The sequence below is a fragment of the Talpa europaea genome, assembly GCF_964194135.1.
Source record: "Talpa europaea genome assembly, chromosome: 3".
Taxonomy (NCBI): domain Eukaryota; kingdom Metazoa; phylum Chordata; class Mammalia; order Eulipotyphla; family Talpidae; genus Talpa; species Talpa europaea.
In genome coordinates this window covers 15468299-15488629 of record NC_140069.1, presented here as the reverse complement: position 1 = coordinate 15488629, position 20331 = coordinate 15468299, and positions in this window count along the sequence as shown.

The window sequence follows — 20331 nt, the reverse complement described above, 5'->3', positions numbered from 1 at the left end:
TGTTGTTTTTCTGGGTTTATTAAGTAGGGAATAAATGCAGAAGTGTGCACCCAATCTGCTTTTACCATTTTGAGTGTTTTAGAAATCAATATTACAGAAAACCCAGGCAAACACTTTAAGTGGGTATTTCATCAACAGCTATTTATAAGACAATAACCAACATACGCTTATCTGTAACGTATAGGTGGATAGAAAGAGGTCCATTCTGCTTCCAGTATGTCATTAACTAGATTGATATAAACACTGGAACACCTTATGTCCCAGCCCCCGCTTTCACTTAACCTTCCTAATTTTAGGCTTGTGTAGAGCATTGCCTTCTTGATAGTCTATTGCTGCTTTCAGACCCCAAATATCTGAGAATTGCTTCAGTCAATCAATACCTCTGTCATGCTCTATTACAGCTGATCAATATGGACAAGGATGCAATGAGGTGGAAGCAAGATGTTTTACTCAATCAAGTTTTTGGTCTGTTTTATTGACCCTGATACTTTGATAGTGTTTACAAAACTTCTCCACTACTCTCAGCTGGTTATTTTATTCTAGCTGGCAATTTTTTTTTTTGCATAAAAACACCTGCACACCTCTTCTATAGTTTCAACTTGCATACAACAGCAAGAAAAGATCTGGATTCTAGGTTCATCTTCAAGCCTTCTTGTGGGATTTGGAGACAGTTATGATCACTATTTGCACCTATCGTCTGTGCAATGGAGTTGTAAAGGTTCACACACTGATTTTCCATGGGTCAGTTGGGGTCAGCAGACATATTTAACATGGCTGGCATAGCAAGGAATTTTTGGGGGACGTGATTGGTGTTAGTGGTGGTGCAGGGGAAAGTACTTCATAATTTCCTGCAATAATCACTATTTCCTACTATGGAATCATTGTAAGGCTGCTTCACAAATGTTTATGAATTTTCTGCCCCCTAAATATACTTGAGGTTTTTTTTTTTTTTTTTTTTTTTTGCACACTGACTATTCCCTCATATTCCTTCTATCACTAACCACCTCTGAGTTTATGGACACTGCAAATAATATTAGTTCAAATATCCCAGAATCCTGGGGGTAGCAGAGGTAAATTAGCTTTGTAACCACCGAGAATGTTATAAAGTGACCTTCCCTTCCCCCTATATGTTTGTGTATTTTTCTTTGATCTATGCTCAAGAACTAGCTGACTCCTTTCTATATATTTCCATTTCCTGAATGGACATTACTGTCAGCAGTATCATTACCACCCACTTTCTTTGCTTCTCTCTCACTCTATGTGTTTGTCATATTTAGATTGTGAATTCCCAGAGGGTAGCATGGTCTTGTTTGAGTTTTCATCTTTCTTTTCTAAATGCTTATTTGGATTACAAATTTTACATTGTATCCAGAGCACACTGAATGGAAATAGTCCTCATTTTTAAAAAATAAATTTATTTTCTTGGGGGAAAGGTTAGGGAGTCAGAGAACACCACACTGCAGACTCAATTTTTCTGACTGTTGAACTTGGCTATTAAGGGGAAAATTAACGACAGAGACATAAGACTCCCTTGCACACTCCTGACCATTCTCTAGATCCTACACTTGATTGTCGAATCCAAAAGAAGACATAGTGACATGTAGCCCAGATTACTGACTGCAAGAACACATAACAAATGAACAGAGAACAAACAAGGATAATGAATAGATAAAATATTTATACAGTGACTGGGTCAAGGGTGTTGGCATCAGTGGAACATAATTACTGGGTAAGTGGGGATCAGGGGAGTTTAAAGTTTCAACCAAATATCTCTTAGTACTAGATCAGGATCCGGAAACTACCTGAACTCAAGCAATGAGCATGGAGGTGAGAGGAAATGGAATGAATATATGTTATTAGGATCTCACACACCATCTCTGTAGGGTAGCACCTTCCATGTTGCCTCCCTGCAATGATTCTAAGAGGATGGCTCTAGTCGCTGGTCAGCTAGTCAGCTGGGAGATGAGGAGGCACGGGGTCAGAGTTAAGGAGACCAAGAGAAAGAATCCTTCAGGATGGTCCTGTGACACACTCTGAGGTACCAAGAGATGATTATCATGAAATGGAATTCCAATACATGGCCTTGAATCCAGTAAATATGCAGAACCCCCACCCACTTCCAAACCTTCTCCTACCCACTGCCCCCCAAAAACAAGCTGTAAGAGGAATTACAGATACATGCATGGGAAAAAACAAAGCCCACCTCAAAGAACATGTCCATGGAAATAGGACTGCATATCACAGAAATGGGCTTCTCCTGGCAGCAGAGGCAACTGTCTCCAGGAGGTCATAACAAAAGGGAAGTGAAGTGGGCTTGGACCCACTAGTGGTGGCTGCAATGCTTTAATGATTGCTTTCTCCCCAACATTTCCCTGCGACTCTAAGTAAGCTATTTCATCTCATATAGTCAATAATAATTCTAATTTCCAGGCTGATACCATTTTCTTTAATGCTCACTCCCAACCCCTGCTACAGGGCAGATGGTACCTGTTCTGCCCTGTGCATGAGGAAGTGTCTCAGGGAAGTTGGGGCATTTGCAAATGACCCAGTGAGCACACAGCTGAGGGATGTGCCACATGGACCTGTTAGGAGTGGAAGCATTGGTTTAGAAGAATGCAAAGAAAAATAAAATAGGAGAATAGGCCAATAAACACAAAAGACAATATTTAAATGATTATTCAGTGAGGTTTCCTGCACATGACATTGGCAATTTTCTGGAAGTAATGCCTTGGATGGGAAAACAGGATAATATATCAAGGAATGTGCATTCCATACACATTCATAATTTTTTTGTTTTGAAATATTACAGAGGTAATGCAAATACAGAGTCTAAATAATCATCATAATCATAGTGATGATGATGATATTAATAATAATAAATAGCACTTGTATATCTCTTATTTACTTAAATAAAGTTGGACCCACCCCCTTCCCTGAGTTCATCCTGTGTGCCTCAAAGATGTAACCCAGATTCTGAATTTTGTGCTCATTTCTTTACTTTACCTATTTTAAAATATACAATAAAATTTGCTTGTTTCATGAATTTTATGTAAAGTTCATGTAAATGGAACGATACTGTCTTTCACTGTTCTGTAATTAGCTTTTTTTTGCTTAGCACTGTTCAACTGTGTGGACACAAGTAAGTTTCCTTTATTTTCCTGCTATATAGAATGTCATTATAGGAAGATGCTACGGCTGATTTATCCATTCTACATCAAGGAAATTGAGTATTTTCAGTTTTCTGCTATTAAAACCAGGGCTGTTATGAACATTGTGGTGTGTAGCTTTGTATAATTTTTAAATGTTCACAAAAATTTTGTACCTGATTTTAAAGAGACTTAGAAAAATATTTCACCATGGATATGATGTTTGCCATAAGCTTCAGGTTAGAAAAGAATGAGGTTAGAAATTTCCATTCTATTTCTCATTTGCCAAGAGTTTTAAATAATGAATGGTTATAGAATTTTATTGAACGATTTTTTGATATATAGTGAAATAATATATAGTTTCCTTCTTGGTTGATATGGTGAATTACATTAAATAATTTTGTAATAATTTACTAACCTAGCCTCCAGAGATAATGCTATATTTGTGATACATCATTTTAAAATCTATTATTTAATTTTGCCTGTTAATTTTTCTTTTACTTGTTAATGTTTTTGATAGTTGGTGTGCAGTTTTATTTTCTTATACTGCTTGTGTTGTTTTGAATCCAAGATTAATATTGACCTTGGAGAATAAGTGGGAATATTTCCTTTTTTTCTACTGTCTAAAAGAGTTTATATATTTGAAACTGAATATTTGGCATAACCCATATACAAAACCTTCTGGTCTAGTGATTTTCATTAGAATAAAATTTAATTACTGATTTCATTTTTTATGTTTATAGAACCATTCACATTTTCTATTTTCATCAAATTAGTTTTGATATTTTATGCTTTTAGAATGTTCATTTTACTTAAATTTTCAAGTTTTTGGTATAGTTTATAGTTTTGCCTTACCATTTCATTAACTTCTTATGTATTTGTAAATATAGATTCCTTTATGTCCTTTCTGTTGTTTATTTGTGCAATTTCTTTTTTCTGGGTGATGGTTGTTAACTCACTGCTCTTTTCAAAGAGTGGACTTTGATGCTGGTTATACTCTCTGTATTTTGTTTTCTATTTCATTAGTTTTTAATCTTAATTTTTTTTCTCATTATCTCGGGGTTGACTTTGCTGCACTTTTTCTACATTTTTCAGTTGAGGATTAGTTTATTACATTTTTTTTTCTCATGTAAGCATTCAGGTTATAAATTCAGCTTCATCTCACATACTTAGTAGTATTTTTATTATTTAATTTCTGTAGTTTCTATCATGATTTATTCTTTGACCCATAGGTTATTTTAATGTAGATTTTTAAGTTTCTATACGTATCATTTATCATTTTCAGAACTGATTTGTTTATATTCTTATAAAATTGATTTTTAAAATATTTGTTGAGACTTGCTATGGCTTAGAACATGATTAATTTTTGTAAAATTTCTGTTTTTCTCAAAGGAATGCTATTCTCCACTTGTTGGAAGAATTCTCTGTATATTACAATTATACAAATATATATTTGTATATATATACAAATATACACAAATATATACAAATATACAAATATATACAAATATACAATTCTCTGTATATTTGAGCTCAAACTATTCATTGTGTTGTTCTATTTTTCTATATTGGCCTGAAAACCTTAAATAAACATTTCCTACTTTGATGTGGAACTATATATTTCTATTATAATTCTGTATCTTTAATATTTCATGCTGTAAATTCATTAGCTATAGATTCAACATTATTAGTTTCTAGAGGAATATTAAGAAAATTCAGATACCTCTTCATCCTTAGCATATTATTTTTTGCCATTAATTCTATTTTTGTTAGCTGTTAATGGAGACTTTCTTAATGTTTGCCTTTTCTAACTTTACTTTCAATCAAACTTTTCTGTGTTTCTTAGAACCAATATATTGTTGAATTTTTTCTGATTGTATATGTGTTTGTGTGTCTCTGTTTTAGTTTCTCTGTATTTTAATCAGGAAGGATAAAGCAATTGCACTAAATTTAGTTACTGAAATACCTGGGTTTATTTCTACAACTTTATGTTGTGGTATCTGCTGCACATTTTCTGTATTTCTTCTATTACTTGTCATTTTTCTTGACTTCTTAAGGATTTTTTTTGTGAGTTCTTTTTTCTCTTTGCAGTTTTCTTCTACATACGCAGAAATTATGGACTCACATGTCTTCCATCACTTGCGCTCATGCAAAGCAAGCCTTCTGTGGCGTGAGGTAGTTTGTTTGTTTCCCCTAATCCACGTAATAAGAATGTTACCCTTTGGACTCCTGCCTTTTTTGCCTTTTTGTGCAGGACGTCTAATTCAACTGGATGGGACCAGTGCAGGGGCTCCTGGCAGACTCTCTTCCATAGTGTGTAGCTCTAAAACCTAGAACATAAAATGCCAGTCCTGTGATTTGCTTACCCCTTGCGAAGTAGAGGTTTCTGACAGTTCTTTTTTTTTTTAATTAATTTATTTTTTTTAAAAAAACATTTATTTATTCATGCACACAAGAACCGGGGTACAGGCCAGATGTGTGGGAGAGTGAGAGGATTCACCAGAGACAGAACGGAAAACAGAACAGGCAGACTGACTGAAATACACTGCTGAGAGGAGCAGTGAGTGAGGTGGGAGAGGTCTACCTCGCCATGTGGGATTCTCGCAGGCTGGCTGGGAATCAAACCCGCACTGCAGAGGCTGCGGACAGCTTCACAGCGCTGCACTCAACTGCCTGTGCCACCAGAGGAGGCCCTACAGTTCTTAATCTTGACAGTTTTTCTTTATATCTTCTTATGTCTGTCTGTCTATCTTTATCTATCTATCTATCTATCTATCTATCTATCTATCTATCTATCTATCTATCTATCTATCATTTTCATGATGATCTAATATACTAAGTGCAAACTTAACAGTTTTCCCTAAATATCTGGTCATTCATCTTGTAGAAAGGGAAGACCATGCTTTCGTTCTGATGCAATCATTTCCTTATATAACTTTGACAGGTTCATACAGGCCTGAGGGGGGGAAAGTAATATATTTGATTTGTATGTCCCTGTAAGATTCTACTCTTAAATGATATTCTTTAGCTATCAAGGAAACAAAAGCTATTAACCCCTAACACATGCTTTCCTCTTACTCCGTATATTATGTTCAGATCATCACTACCAGTTCTTGTAATAACTCAGTGAGATAGCTATTATTACCCCATTTTACAGATGTGGTACTTGAGACCACAGTTCGAGATTATGCAATACTTAATTGGTTGGTATTCAAACTCTTGTCTGCCTAATTCCATAGTCCCTGACCTTTATCTGGACTCAAGCTGCCTGTCCCCAAATGGAGAACTCTGAGGAGTTCATTTCAGAGCAGAATGAACAATTCTAGTTAGTCTTTCACTAGTAACTTTTATAGCAACAATGCAGCTTTTTACCCAGCACTGGTTAGAATTTTGCTAATTGCCGAGTGTTCATTCTGTTAACAAACATGGTATTTATCGACTCCAGAGATTCCAGATTGTGGAAAACCATTAACAATGACAACATAAACAAATGCTTTCAAAGCAAACCTTTGTTTTCATCCTAGTGTAGAACAATTTTTATTTTTAGTTGTCATTTTAATTTTAGACCAAAGAGCTCATATTTAACACTCATCCCCTTTTGTCAGCTCCTAAAATGCATCTATCTGTTCATGCAAGAGCCTATATGTGGCCTTGCAGGCTAATCTTAACCGTTACTGAGTGTCACCTTGCCAAGTTTAATGGGTGACCCAAAAGAGCCATGTATCCACTAATCATCTCTGTAATTTATCACTGTGGAACTTGCCATGGGCAAAGGCTTGGTGAAAAGGCTTTCTCTCCCTGTCTTTCCAGATGTCCCCTCTCCCTAGCTGAACTTGGATGTCTACAGTGGATCCCACAGAGCTCTGGCATCTGGGGAACTTAGAGAACATACCATGGAGTTGATAAATCAGTCCATTTCTATTGTTCACTGTTGGCTTCACCAGTGGACCAGCACCATTTCTGCTCAAAACCAGGCTGGAAACAACACACCCAGCGACAACTCACTCCCAAGTTATATGGGTAGGGGTCGAGTTTAGATCACAGAATTTAGGGTCAATAATTACAAATGCAGCACGAAGTTGGGCAAGTTTCCTTTTCAAGAGTTCATATATGAGCAAAGAGGCCAACATGGGGGAATCAAGCAGAATGCAGGGAAGTGAAGGTGTACCAAGTGTAGTGACGTGCATTTTTGCAAAGTGGCTCATAAGATGCTCTCATAACCCAGACTATGAAAGATTCTAAATCCTTTTTTTGCAAGGTTCACCCCAAAATACAATCAAGAGGAAAAAAGTATTATCATACTTTCCTACTATGTCTCTAGTTCTGTTATTAAAATTCTTTTATTAAAATGGGGCCTCCCTCGTGGCGCAAGGGGTTAAGCACCACACTATGAAGCAATCCTCAGCCTCTGTAGCATGAGTTCAATCCCCTGGCCGGCCAGGGAGCAACCCACATGGCACGGCAGACCTCTCCTGTCTCACCCGCTGCTCCCCTCAGCAGTGTATTTCAGATAGTCTGCCTGTTCTGTTCCCCACTCTGTCTTGGTGAGTCCTCTCAACCCCTGCATCTCTGGTCTGTACTCCAGTTCTTGTATGCATAAATAAATAAATCTTTAAAAAATTCTGTTATTAAAATGAAATGGATATGTTTACATAATCTGGGCATTCAGAAAAAAAATTATGCAATTCTGCATAATTTCCTCCAAAGAGTTGACATTGAACAAAAATCAATGGTACATCTGGGTCTGGAGGCTCCTTTGCCTCCAGTGCAAATATGAAGATGAATTCCAAGTGATCAAAACACTCAAAAGTGCTCACCCTGATGTTTTTTCCCCTCCTTGGAATGGAAAGCATAACAACTGTTTTTTTCCCTGAACTATAAATTAAAATCAGATGGTGTTAGCTTTGTTATTTTAAGACCATCTACTGATTGGCCCAGTAGTTTCTTATTACTAATTGAATATACATGAAAAAAAAAAATCCTAACACCTTTTAACTGGAATGGAAATCTAGACCCAACCTGGGTGTGGCTTTGTATATGTTAACATCCGGCAACCATCAAACATTACCACCTTCCATTAATGTTTATGAGTAACTTAAATAAAATATGGTTACATGAGAAGCGATGCAAACACAGTCTTTTAAAAGCTGATCTTAATCACCCATTTCTGGTCCACATTTGAATTATGTCTTTGACGATAGCCAAGACTATCACTGTCAGATCTAGCACTAGGAGAGTTAATTCTCTACCATTTCCTAGTCGTAACATTGTGGGGTATGTTGTCAGTGCTATCGAAGAGGGAGTAAATAAAAACATTTCTACTTTAATATTATAAAAAATAATCTGGCCATACACATTTGCTACATTTGCTGATTCTCATGCATACAAACCCAATGTGTCTGAGATTTCTGTTTCTTTCTGGGACAGTTCAAGAAGATGAATAGCCTGGTTCTGTGGTATTCACTTTACTAGAGAAGGATTTGGTTAAGCAAATGCTTGAGCCAGACAACACATTCAAACACACATTTCCTGTCTGCAAAGATTACTCTAGCTCTAAAGGATACTACTGAGCTTCAGGGTTGACCTTTATAACACTTTCTCCCCCATTGCACGTGGGAGCAGGTTATTTTGTTGTTTTAATGGTGGTTTTGGGGTTGGGGGAGAATAACAATGCTTGTCAGTTTTAGTCTGTTGCAAATGTCCAGATAAACCACAAAATCAGTAGCCATAATATTTTCTTCGGCTAGACAGGAGATTCCCAAAGCAGATCCCTGTGTACATGACAGCACAATGTTCTCATTCTTAGTCAAAATATACTTTTTAGTTTAGTCGTTCTGGTGTCACAGCATTGCAAAGCATTCCCCTGGCTCCATTTTGTAGCCAAGCAACGCAGAGAGGGACACGGACACTTGAAGTGCATTCAGCCTCTCCCCAACGAGCTGCATTGCCTACTCCATGCTACAAGGCAGGGTAAACTTGGATGTGAGATAGAACCAAGGACAAACTTATCATCACTGATGCCTCCAGGGCGATTTTGTACTACAGCCCACAACAAAAATGTAGCAAAGGTGGCCTGGCTGTGACTGATAGTATTTAATGACCCAGAGGAGATCTGAGTCTGGACTACCAAGCTTAGAAGAAATAAAACATTGTAGGTCTGCTTCCACAAGCAAGCTTTAAGTAGTAGTGAAAAGAAAAGGCTCAAACATTCTTCAGAAATGAGAATAATCCGGTTTGAGCCTAGCTTTTAAGGAACACACGTGAATGGGGACAAGCTTATTTTCTCATTAGGCAACTGAGTCTCATCTCAATGGTATTATTATCTATGTACTGTGTCCCCAAGCACTTCGGTGGGGAGGTTCTTGAGATAGATGAGTTCTTAATAATTGCAGGCTGTGTTAGGCTACCTGTACAGGGGCAGGTATCACCTTGCTATTTGTTTAAGTGGCAGAAGTTTACATTCCTGTTCTCCAAGCAGAAATTGCAAAGCTACCCTCCAATTCCAGAATAGTTGTGGTGCCAGCAGGACAAATAGAATTTCTCTTTGATGGAGATACAGAAACCAAGGCACAGATTTTCCTAGGGTCAAGGAACTGTGTTATTCTGGAATGGAAAGGATTCTTAGACAATTCATTTTGGATTTTAATTTCACAGACTAGGGAACAGGAAGATCACACGGTGAGCTGGTATGAGACAAAGAACTGTGATGCCATGAAGACTTGGAATTCATGCTTTTTCAAATGATAGCGTTATTCATGTCAAGAGAAGAGGTGCCCTTCCTTCAAGGATTTCCCTGTGTGCAGAGGCTGTGGACCCAGCAGTGTAGATGCTGCGAGACAGGGACTCTTTTGATCTTTCTCCCCGTGGTATCATCACCTCCTGGCATGAACCCACACTGTGATAGGCATACCATCAACGTTAGGTGAATGAATGACTGCCTTCTAATAGATACTACACATATTTAGGAAAAGATTGCTGAATTTGGCATAAAGCCAGAATCTTTAGCCCAGAGAGAAAAAAGGACATGTCATCTCTATGTCAGTTATCTCATAAATGATGTGACACATCTAGAAGTAGCTTAGAAACCCATCTGGGGGGTGGAGAGGTTCTGAATCAGGCCCTGAGACAAGCTGCAGAGGGCTGAGTAAACTCAGTTACGGTCCCCTTAAATGTAGACCCCCTACTTAGTATAATTCCAGGATGGTTAAAAAGCCTTCCCTCATTTCTAAATCAATCTCTTCTACTCTCCCTAAAATCTGCTCATCATCCATTTTTCTGCATTAAAGGCTGTGGTTCTCAGCAGGAAGTCATTTCAAACCCTATCTCCACTCTAGCCATCTAGGTACAGAAAGTCACTGTAACATACTGTGAGTTGTATCCTTCAGGTGATTTTGGCAGAAATGACGTCAATACCACTAAAGCCATTAATGATCTCTGTTTTAAGACAAGTAATTTGTAGAAGAGGTAATTGGACTTGAGTGACATGGGACATTAACAGCTTAATTTGCCTGGGTTAACCTTTATCCAGTGCTTCCACTTGCATGTGCTTATTTGATCATCAAGTCCTTATGGCATAAGAGAAAATGATGGTTGCCTATTTTTTCAGAGAGGAAATCAAGGTTTGCAGTGGCTACATCAAATGTTCAAGGCAAAACATCTGGGAAGAACTTGAACTCAGATCTTCTATCTCCTAGTTCATTGTTCTTCCCATTTTTCTAAGGATAGAAGGTCCTAGACAATTCATGGCTCTTCTTCCTTTGTTCTCTCCTCTGTCGGCCAGAGCAGGTGTTTGTGAGCAGGTGGAAAGTTGGGCTCTATGCTGTCTATTTCTTCTATTGTCCAAAGAACTTCTGTTCCAAAGAAAGGGAGAATTCTGTGTCAACCTAACCTATCCGTTTTCTGCAATTTATTTTTCTTGCTTTTCAAACATACAATATTTTGCTCTAAGCTTACAGAAATTGTTGAAGTTGAATTTCCAATTAACCCCAGCAGTAAGTGCTGTAACTATAGGGGAGCTTTTATTCTTTATGAAATGAGAATGAACCTCAAATGTTATTGGAATTTGCTGAAACTGGACAGGGATCAAGATGCTGATGCTTCAGCTGACACTACCCAGTTGTTCAGACTAGCAATACAGGGAAGAAGTGCAGATTTTCAAAGCAAATATGACTATGATTCTCATGTAGACTGTTTTCATTAGTTGTGGGTCCCTGAAATATTTTCATTTTACTTTCACACACACAGACACACACACACACACACAGAGTGATATATCTATGTATTTTTTTTCCTTGAAGCATATCATTTAAACCCATATTAGGCACCAAGTAGAACAAATTGAATCAAATACAAAAACAATAAAAATTCCAATGAGCCTAGACATATCAAAAATAAAATCTAGTTCCAAGTGTGGTTCATGTGGAATTTCACTTTATCCTGATATTTAGCTAAGGTTGATGGAGAAAAATAGTACTTCCCCAGGACTTTACTTTTAGAGGAAATGTTGTTTCTTGGTGAAAACAAGATGTTGCTTTCCAAATTCATTTGCATTTTATTCCTATGTGTTAATGGCACATTAAAAAATACTTATTTTCTGACATCATTGTTAATTTTGGCCAGTATTCGCTGTCTTTCCTCAGGTGTAGTTCCATGGTCCTCCCACCACTATAGCACCCATGATCCATCTCCACTGCCCCTTGTGCTCTTCCTTCCCTGTTTTGACCTTTCCCTTCCCCCACCCCTGCTGTGTGTAATGGCACCTTTTGGTACATCAAACAACAAATACGATTGAGTCCCTATTCTAGGGCTAGATATTAGGTATGGAAGGGATATAAAAGCCAAAGTAGGGAACCTTTATTCTTTAGGCAATTATGGGCTAGTTTAGGAGGGGCAGATACATAGCCCAAAGGTTCTATTCCTTGATGCTATACCCATGAGAGCCCCTGCTAACCTATCAGGCATTCTTCCAGACTCTATGAGGCCTTGTAATCATTATCTAATCAGCCATTGGCCAGTTTGAATTCACACAAGCTGAAACCCACTGGCCATACCTGTACTAATTTGTGAGACAAAGGTAAAGACAAGAGAAAGAACAGCCAAATACTAAATTCTAGGGAATGGAGGTGACTGGTGAATCTAATGATGAGCTTCTATAAGGAGGAAGGGTTTCCACTGGGTCTGCTTAGTATGGGTAGAACTTGGAGAGACTGAGGCAAACAGAATTAGCAAACATGCCAAAGAACTGTATGAATATGAGATATCAAATAGGAGTTGCCCTGTGCATAGAGTAGGGTTCTAATCTCATTCAGAAATGAGTTTTATCCAGAAAGTTCCTTATGATTGTATGTTCCCATTCATAGATGCCAAGCATGGAGAAATGGTGGTTTCTGGTCTATGGATGGCTGCTGGCACCTTCAAGTGAAATGGATCACATTCCGTAAGGTGTGTCAGCTCATTTTCAAAGAACAAAGATGACTCTGAGTCATAGTTTTTGTGTCAATAAAATGGGTAAAATAAGGGTGATTTTCAAAGACTGCCAAATCTTCCATCCACCAACCTTATTAAATGAAGTCTTTTCAAATGTACTCCTTTGGATTCATTGTGGGCTACCTTCATGATTACTTCCTGGTCCTCCCCTCCCTTTTGTGATAAAATAAAGAAAGCCCCAGGTTTCTTATACCTCTTGACAATAGATGAAATAAGCCAATCTTTGTCTTTTACAGTTTGGGTGTGGACCTGACTTGAGGCAGAATGATCTCATACGTTCCCCTCCAGCAATATGATTCTATAATTTTTCACACTGAATTGGACAAGAATCAGCACATCCTCTATTAAACATCTGCAGAACTAGGCTGACAATAGATTGACTCTGAGAGTCTGATTGTTCTCTGTCCTTTCCAATCTTCATTTACAAGGAATATGAAAGAGTCCCTCTTAGACTTTCTTTCTAGACAAGAGCAAAATATTAAGACCGACTAGAAGTGATGGTATAAAATTCATTAAATTCCCTTGCAACTGCCAGAGGTGACATATGCATATTCACATCATTCCTTTTTAGAAAATAGCCTACCAGGGAATCTTGGAGAAGCAGTGGATATACAACTGTATGCTGCTAGAAACCACATGATCCACCTGGCTGGAGTTCTCTCTAGTTGCCCTACGGGTATGGAAGTCTGTGCTATGAAGTGCTGCACATACCCTGTTGTCCCGTTCAGTTTCTCTGCTCTTAGGCATGTCTTTTCAGAAATGGTGGCAAGAAAGAACCTTGAATATCAGTTGCATAGTTGGGTTTCTGGACTGGATCTCTCCACTGTAAGTGGTTTATAAGTCCATTTTGCTCAAATTGTGCAGTGGGTACTCATGAGTCTTAAATCAACTTGCCATGGGAGATCTGACAGTCCCCATATTGTGGTGGTCATATAAACTTTGGGGAAGACAGAAGTTTTTAAAATGAATCAGGTAAGCAGAAAACACCAAATAATCCAAATGCAGCTTGGAGGTTTATTATATTTACTAAACTATTAATGTCATAAAAAATAAGGAGGATGCAATGCTATTTTCTCAGGTCACTGTGAGCCCCACTTATTTGGACTGGCATGCTTGCAAACTGCCACAGCTAATGTGGCAGAGTAGACACAGGCTTTAGAGAAAGCAGTGCTTAGTTCCAACACCAGATCTCCCCTTGCTAACTGTGTGATGCAGTAGACAATTTGCTGAAATTGGTTCAGCCTTGGTTTCTTTGTCAGCTGAAAATAATGGTTTACCAATTCCCTAAAATTTTTGCAGAGTTGAAGGGCACCTCATCCAGTATCTGGTACCATGTGGGCATATACTATTTAAAGTCTAACCTTTGAGAACACTTGTTTGATATATGGAGAAAGGGCCTGGTGGTTGCCCAACTGGGGTACTGAATTTGGTGGGCATGGGCTAAGCTTATGTTTGAAAGCTGTGTTGTGCTCTCTGGTTTCAGCTGCAACTACTAGTGATGGCAATTTTCTGTGTTGGGGCCTGTTCACCTCTGAATGTGGTTTGTTTTATGTTTTTCATCAATTCCTTTTCATTCCTTCTTCTGAAACCTGTCTACCCTTCTTTCTCCCCTGTATCTTTAAGAAAAAATAACAAAGGTTGGCACTATCACTTCCCTATGCTATTCAGAGGAGACCATTCTCTTCTGTTATCCCTGAGGCCATGTGTCATAAGCTGGGTTCTCTTGCTCCTTTTTAACTGGAGGGACTAGTAAGCTGTGACTATGAAGGGGATGGATAAAGAAGGAAGGAAGAAAGCATGAGAGTCAGCTGGATTTGCAGCTGGTTAACATGTCTGCACCAGCAGAACTGGGTAGATTTTATTGAGAAGGGTCCGAGAGGTTTGGAGAAGTCAGATTAAGTATTCATAGTCTAAGTGCTCATCATAGCATCTACATTTAGAATTAAAATTTGGATTCTGGAGTGGGTATGGATCTTAAACACACACCTGCACCTACGATACTGAGTTAAGCTAGGGAGGTTGCCTGACCTTGTTTACTCAAAAGTTCTCACTCAAGTCCTTGCTCTGGAACCCACTAACTCTATGGCCTTACACATTTCCCCTCAACTATAATAATGAGTTGTTTGAAGGATTAATTAAGATAACATATGTGTACAAGTGGTGCCTGAATGATAAGAAACTGCCTGCAAACTTAGTACCTGGAATCTAGAAACTAAGGAAGAATATTCTATAAACCAAAAAAATAAATGAAAAAATGGAAAGTCAGAGAAAAGAGCTGAGGACAGGGCAAGGAGAGAGTTTATTGATGAAAACAGTTGGGCAAGTCAGAGGGAAACCTTAAACTTGAAGTTCATCATCTGCCTCCTTCAGAGAAATACCTGTGCCAGGTTTTTGCTAACCTACATAGCTTGGATACTAGTTTGTAATAATGAGTAAAGGGAGAAAGGACCAGGGTAAGGGGCTAATTTAAGAAGCTCCTCTTAGGGGGTTTTCTTTTGGTTGTTTTGCTTTTCTACTACTGCTGTTTACCTTTTGTTTTCCTGGTGAGGTAATGTGGACTTGCAAGAAATTACGAGTGGGTGGGTTTTCAAGAATTTGCTGGTTGACAGAAAGCCCTTAATAAATCCACGCCCTATATGGTCATGTTTCCTACCTTCACCTAATCTGACCTTGGGCCATCAGGATAGAAAAATAACATGCAAAACTTCACTTAAATCCCATGTTCTTGGCATGGACAAATTTGCCACTGAAAGCTGCAATGTGACAAGATGCCAAAGGTCCTGGAGATCCAACTGGAGTCCTGGAGCAGTGCTGTATTTTTCTTTCACAAAAAAACAACAGAAATGATAAGGAATGATAATAATAATAATAGCTACTAACTAGGGTGCCAGTTTCTGAGTTGAAAATATCATAGGCAGTATCTTGAATCCTGAAAACAGTGCTGCAAGGTAGGTCTTATCACCCCCATGTTCCAAATGCAAAAATAGAGGCTTAGAGACATGAGTAACATGCAGAGATTCTAGCTAGCGTCTATTGCAGCAGTGCTGAAGTGATGTTCACGTCCATGGGACAATAGGGTTTGTGATGACCTTCAGAAAGTCAGATCTTTTCAAAGTCATGAAAATTCAGATTTTGATTGCCTTGAAGCCTCTTTACCACCAACTTTTTTTTTTTTTCCCCCCTTCTGGAATTAAAACTGCAACCATTAGGGATGAGGGCCCTGAAGCAGAGATTTCAGATTTCTTAAAGACCATCATAAAGTATATTTAGTTCGTAATAATTAGCAAGAAACAAATGCTTTTTAAAAAAGCATCCATTCACTTAAAATGATTTTTAATTTTATAATGACTAGTATATAATTATAGCAGAACAGAGCTATTTAGTTAGAAAAAAAAATAACTTCAAAGATGAGAGCCCATTTAGTGTTTATTTGCTCTGGGGTTCTAATTACTTTGAAAACTACCAAAACTTTGCATATGATTACTAACGGCATTCAATAGCAGCTTTGAGGGAAGCTGAACTAATCATTTTTTTAGCACCATTAGCATAGGGGAAATAAATAATAAATGATAAACAACAGGGGCACATATTTACTATGTCATTATTATTTTCCCACTCTGGAGCCAGTTCAGGTCTCCTGTGCTGGAAAAATGAAAAATAAAACCCAATATGTCTTCCTGGTCATTTCTGAAATGAGACCTGCGAAATAAGACCAGTGAGAAACAATAAACATGGCTTTGTTTTTCCGTAATATATTAGCAAATCCTGGTAGCTTCAATTTGGTTTCATTACATTTCCAATATGTGCATGCATCAATTCATCTTCTTTTTTCCCATAGTTAAGATTTATGTACTTTATTAATCACCTCGTGACAGTCATCTCAGCAGTTTCATTTAGTAGAGTAAACCAGTCAAACCCCGTCAGACTTCTGGGGATGTCACATGGCAAACTTTGGATTCCTGGCAACTTGAATTACTCTTGCCAATATGAGCGTTTTCAGTGCTATCCATCTTAGGACCATCTAATATATCACATCTGCCTCTGCGCTTTTTCTAATTGATAGGTTGGAAGAGAGACACCCACTGGATCTCGAAATGCCCCCTGAAGCAATGTAAGCAGCGGTTCCTTGGTGGCAGTGGCTCAAATAGCTTAAGTGTTCTGTTTTCTAGATGTAATTTCAAAGAAACCAGGAGCCTGTGGTGGCATCGAAGCCCACACACTCCTAGCGCTGGGATAATAGCAGCCTATCAACATGTCCTCTGTGGGTGCAGGTGGTCACACACAGTCACTATGGCCTCTTAGCTTCCAGTCAGCTGCTGACTCGTCCTAAGTTGCTGTTACTGATTCTAACTCTTGGCCACACTACTTTCTAGGCATTATAATTTTTCTGATGTCAATTTCCCTCTCTCTAAAATTCTGGAAGGACACAGTTCTAAACATACTATGGAATCAAATTATTTTCACAGGGTCGTTCTTAAGTCCGTATCAGCACTTCTGAGCATCTGGGCAGATTTCCTGAGACAGAACGTAGAGTTGGATTGCAGCTATATCTCTGATCAGAAAGGAGTGGCTTTGACATAATTACTCACGTAAGATAGGTGTCAGTCAAGTATTTTTAGGTTTTGTGTGATCAAACAGAAGGGTTTGGTGGGTGCTCTTTTTTATACTGATAGATTTAAATACGAAGATTCAATGATTTGTAAGCTCTACAATGGATCAGCTAAGGAGAAATTGTTGCCTTTATATAATAGCATGGCACATGAGACCAAAAATCAAAAAGGGCCAATCTGACATTAAGAAAATTTAATGAGACTGCCAGAGAAGTAAATGGGTTACCACAGCACTATTTCTACAGTCATTCAAATGTGGCCCCACTTGCAAAATCTTGGCATTAATAGCACTCAAAACTCCTCAACCAAGTTTATAGAGTGGGAGAGTGATTTTGCAAAGAATGCTGAACTGAAAACTGAGAAACCTGTGTTCCAGTCTTGACCCTGCACCAAAGTCTTAGGCTGAGCCATTAAATTGGCACACGATAAAGCAACTGGAACTGACAGTTTTTCTGAATGAGTCAAAGGTGCCTGGGGACCTCCTGTTACTATTTCTTCTTTCCAGAAAAAAAAAAAAAACTGACAGAAATTATACATTTACCCATAATCAGATTACAAAGGATAATAAAAATGTCACATTTATTTGCTTTTTGTTTAAATCATGTTAACTGAAAAAGGTAACAATAGTTAGTTCATGCTAATCCAATACTCTAATTGGAGGTTCATGTTTTTCCTTTGTGGGAGAGCAAATTAATTATTACTTAATAATCGCATATTGTAAGGAGAATCTCAAAAAGTAAAACTCATAAATTAAGTTTTGAATGGGAACTTGGTAGTGGCCAATGTAGAAATGGCTTCACAAAAATCCTTTCTATCTCAGGATTTCTATTGCTACAAATCTGTACATGCATATAAAAATAATTCTGTACTCCTTTTCTAGTGCCTTTTGACTTTCAGTGTAGAATGTCTTTTATTTATGGCTTCACAATACCTTCCCCTTTCGTTCTGTATATACCTGCAGAGAGAGCATTTTAACCAAACCTCAGTTTCCTAAGCTTATACACTGCTCGCTTCACTGGCCTAATTATTTTAATAAGCAGCTTAACTGAAATGCTGGCTTATATTCATATTTCAATTTAATTGTGTACAGTTCTTAGTACAATGAAGACCTTGAAAGTCAGTCCTATTTGTGACAATGTTTTGCAATGTTTGATTGGGACGTTAACAAAGTAACTTCATTTATCTTCATTCATATTCATTCTCCCTCTCTCCTCTCTCAGATTAACAATGCAAAATTCCATTCTTGGGCTCTCTGCATGAAGAAAGCCCCCAGGTAGGCCAGGCAGAGAGGAGAGACTGGCTCTGGTGGATGGAATGGAAAAGCCAGCAGCTGTCCCTGTTCAGCTATACAGCTGTACAGCTGAGATGCTTGGTTATTCCCATTCTATTTGTTCCCATCACTTAGCAAACAATTTTCTCAAAGGGGGAAAAACAGGAAGTGGAAAAAAGAATGGCATGGAAAGTCACTTACTAATCATAGTCCCTGGGAAATGGAAAACAGAATTCCCCCTATGGTCTAATTATTCTTTGGTATCTTAATGAAACCAAATCATGAGACTTTCCAGTGACTGGCTATGTTTCAGAGGCCTGATTTCCACATTTACCCAGTTTGGTAAGGAAATGTTGACTAACTTCCTGAAGTTTCCTTATTACCATCTATAACACTTTAGTTTTCCCCCAAAATCTTTGTTATTTTTATAACATAGAAGGAAAACGCTGGAGGAAAGTGATGTATGTCAACTGTCATGGGCTTTGCTTGCTGGAAACTGCAATAGTGAGACTCCAGCACTTGGTGTCAGGTCAACACAAAGCAGTTGACTCTGTGACAACTTGGCAGGCACATAGCAATGGATCCAAATATGTCCCTGCTTCACCAGCAAAAGTGAATACATGTGTCTCTTTTCATCTGTGCTCCCTACAATTGGGTCTATAAAAGAAGAAAAATGCTACAAGGTGACATTTTAGAAATGAATTCTATTGTCTCCTATAAACCGCAGCATGCCAGAATCAGGGGATTTTGGTAAATCTAATAAAACACATTCTGGAATCCTTGGATCAAAAGCGGTATTTACAGATTCAAAGAAAAAAAAATGGCAACAAGGTGCAATAATACCTATTTCTATTCTGCATCACTACCTGGTTAGGCTAGATTTTAATCTTCATTCCATTTAAAAAACACAAGAAGCAAACCCTGCAAATTTGGCATTATTTCATTTTACTTATACAACGTTGGAAGCTCAGACACCTTAACCCCAGACTGTACAGGTGCAAGCTCAGAAACCTTGTGCAGAATCCCAAACTGTACAGGTGCTAGTGGTAGAATCTAACAGAATGTTTAATCCATAAGGATTATCCATCACCCCCCTCATTTTATATATAAGTTGCTTACATTCAGAACAGGAAGGTATTTAGATAAGGTAAAATAGTGAGTTTGAAGGACTGAGGCTATGGATTTATGTAGACTAATTTTGATGATTCATGAGAACTGAAAGAAATGAACTTTGATGGTTTACTTCCTGTGGGCCAGGAAAAATATCTGGCTTGCTCTCCTTAATGGTGGCGTGGTACTGATGAGACATCTAATCGATATTTATGAATGAGAACCCGTCATATAAAATTTAGCAGAGAAAATACATGTCAATTTATACTTGGCTATGAGACACATGATTTTCTTTAGCAGATTATATTTTTAAGGAAATTATGTCTTCTTTCAGATGACCACAACCAGTTTGACTTTTTTTTTTTTCCCTAAACAATTTGGTGAAAATCAAGGACAGATGTGTGTATTTCTAGAAGCCAACTGAAGATGGGAAATGCAAATACTCCCACAATGCAGTTAGACCATTGGTCCCAACTTAGGGCATTTTCTAGTTCAGAGCACATTCTTCCTAGCCACGCCACTGCCTCCGTCCTGTCAGTGCACCCACCCGCATCCTCAAGCATGAGCTGTGCAGGCAGAGGTGAAGGGGGGTGGGTTACCAGGGGTAGAAACGTCTTCAAACACAAATCAGCACCCCAGGATCATTCTCACTCTGGATTTCTTTGGCACTGAGGGCACATTTCAAGCTGATTATAAGCCCCCACCACAG